This window comes from Elephantulus edwardii, unplaced genomic scaffold (assembly GCF_000299155.1).
Source record: "Elephantulus edwardii isolate Elephantulus edwardi_28Jun2011 unplaced genomic scaffold, EleEdw1.0 scaffold00077, whole genome shotgun sequence".
Classification (NCBI taxonomy): domain Eukaryota; kingdom Metazoa; phylum Chordata; class Mammalia; order Macroscelidea; family Macroscelididae; genus Elephantulus; species Elephantulus edwardii.
Window position 1 is genome coordinate 12,491,593 of NW_006399827.1, and position 2,652 is coordinate 12,494,244.

Here is a 2,652-nt window from a genome sequence, read left to right on the forward strand (position 1 = left end):
ACAGAAATACCCAGTTACATCTCTCTTTTAGACGGTTCTCTCCCTCCTCTGCTTCAGTGCAGTATACATTATTGAACCCATCTTACTCAGTGTCCTCCCTCTTTCTTAGTGATCTCTTTTTAAAAAATAAAACAGCTCCCTCTAGACCCTGGTGACCATTAATTTGCTTTTGTCCCAATGCATTTAGATATTTCACACAAGATCATACAGTAACTGTCCTTTTGTATGTGACATTTAAAAATGTTTTCAAGATTCATTCACGTGGCATGCAGGACTGCTGTTTTTAAATATAACATTTGTATACTCTCTGGCTTTTTTTTTTCATTCATTCATTGTTGCACATTTTTTTATTTGCCCCTCTCCCCTCAATTCGCTTTTCTCTTTGGAAAAAAAACCCAACCCTTCTTTCATTGTCATACAGTCCCACCACGCCAGTTCACTTCACTATGCAGCTTTTATTCTGGACTCATGTCATGCCAATAATACCAAATCATATATTCCTTTTATACAGTTCTCTCCCTCATCTGTTTCAATGTACATTATTTATCCCCTCTTTTCTTAGTTTTCCTCCAACCCCCATGTCAGTCCTGTTTTATAACAGTGGCACTATGCAGTATTTGTCCTTTTGTGACTGAGCTATTTCACTCAGCATAATGTCTTCCAGGGTCACCCATTATGTATAATATTTTGTGAGTTTCTTGTTTTTCAGTGCTGCATAATATTCCATTGTGTGAGTATACTACAGCTTCTCTATCCATTCAATTGTTGATGGGCACTTAGGTTGTTTCCAACTCTTTGCTACTGTGAACAAAGCAGCACTAAACATGGGTGTGCTTAAATCTGCTTGGATGTCAGTTCTGGTTTCTTGAGGGTATATTCCCAGTAGTGGAATTTCTGGGTCAAATGGTATCTCTATTTCCAACTTTTCTGAGAAAGCTCCATACTGCCTTCCATAGTGGTTACACCATTTTGCACTCGCACCAACAGTGAATAAGGGTTTCAGTTCCTCCACAACCTTGTCAGCATTTGTTGTTTGCTGCTCTGTTGAATTTTGCTGTTCTTACTGGGTGAGAAAATATCTCAGTTGTTTTGATTTGCATCTCTCTTTGAGCTAAGAATTTTGAACATTTCTTCATGTTCACCATGAATGTCTGTTTGCCATCTGAATATCTTCTTTGGTGAAATGTCTGTTCATATCCTGTGCCCATTTTGCAATTGGATTGTTTACCTTTATCTTGTGATGTTTGAGTATTCTATAAATCCTAAATATAAGTCCCTTATCAGATATGTCATTACCAAATATTTCTTCCCCAGTCTATGGCTTCCCTTTTTACCCTGTTGGAGAAGTTTTTGGATGTGCATAGGGATTTGATTTTTAGAAGGTCCCATTCATCTAGGGTTTTTTTTCAATTTTTTATTTATTTTTGTTTGTTTATTATTATTATGTGTGTACCGTCAAATTGGATCTGACTGGTACAGGAGGCGATTGTTCCTCCTTCTTGAGCAGAGCATCTGGTGGATTTGAACCACACACCTCTGGGATTGCAGTGCAGTTTCTTGCCACTAGGCCACCAGAGCTCGCCCCATTCATCTATTTTATCCTCTCCTAGTTGTAGGTTTTTCAGGATGCTTGGGAGACTGTTCATGTTGTGGATTAGGGCTTCTAGAGTTCTTCCAAGCTTTTCTCTAATGACGTTTATAGTCCTTAGTTCTAGTCCTTGGTCCTTGATCTACTTTCAGTTGGTGTTTGTATATGGTGTGAGGTGTAGGTCTTGCTTGAGTTTTCTGCAGATGGTTTTCCAATTTTGCCAGAACTATTTGTTAAAAAGGCTGTCGTTTCCCCACTTAACTGATTTCATCTCCTTATCAAAAATCAATTGACCATAGTTAGATGGGCTGATTTCTGGGTTTTCAGTCCTATTCCATTTATCTATATGTCAGTCATTGTACCAGTACCACGCTGTCAACCACCACGGCAGAGTAACAGGATTTGAGATCAGGGAGGGAGATGCCTCTTACCTTGATTCTCTTTTTAGAATGCTTTGCTTTTTAGAGTTCTTTGGTTATTTGGAGATTGCCTTTTCCATCTCACTGAAGAATAGAATTGGTATTTGTATTGGGATTGCATTGAATGTGTAAATTGCCTTTGGTAGTATTAGCATATTCACAATAGAGTCTTCCTATCCGTGAGCAAGGTATATTTTTCCATTTCTCCAGGTCTCTCTTTGTTTTTTGTAGCAATGTTTTGTAATTTTCTTTGAATAGATCCTTTTTTGTTTCTAGTCAGATTTACTCCCCCGTATTTAATCTTGTGATTAGCTATTGTGATGGGTATTGTTTTCTTAGCTCCAGTTCTGTATTCTCTTTGTCACTGTAGAGAAATACAATTTATTTTCGCATGTTGATCTTGTATCCTACTGCTTTGCTGAATTGGTCAAATATATCCAGTAGTTTTCTTGCTGAGTCTTTAGGGTTTTCTAAGTATACTATCATATCAACTGTATATAGAGATAATTTTACCTCCTCTTTGCCAATTTGGATACCTCTTATTTCCTTCTCTTGTCTTACTGCTACCGCTAAGACTTCCAATACAATACTGAATAGGAGAGGTGATAGTGAGCATCCTTGCTTAGTTCCTGTTCTCAAAGAGAA

The 2,652-nt window shown here is 37.7% G+C and overlaps 1 protein-coding gene and 1 pseudogene across 1 annotated transcript in view; both read right to left on the minus strand.

Moving 5' to 3' along the window:
• The window catches only part of CWC25 (CWC25 spliceosome-associated protein homolog (S. cerevisiae)), a 58,047-nt gene that overhangs the window by 3,656 nt on the left and 51,739 nt on the right, over positions 1 to 2,652 (minus strand). The window lies entirely within an intron of this gene.
• Positions 1 to 2,652, minus strand: part of LOC102855920 — a 5,773-nt pseudogene that overhangs the window by 1,036 nt on the left and 2,085 nt on the right.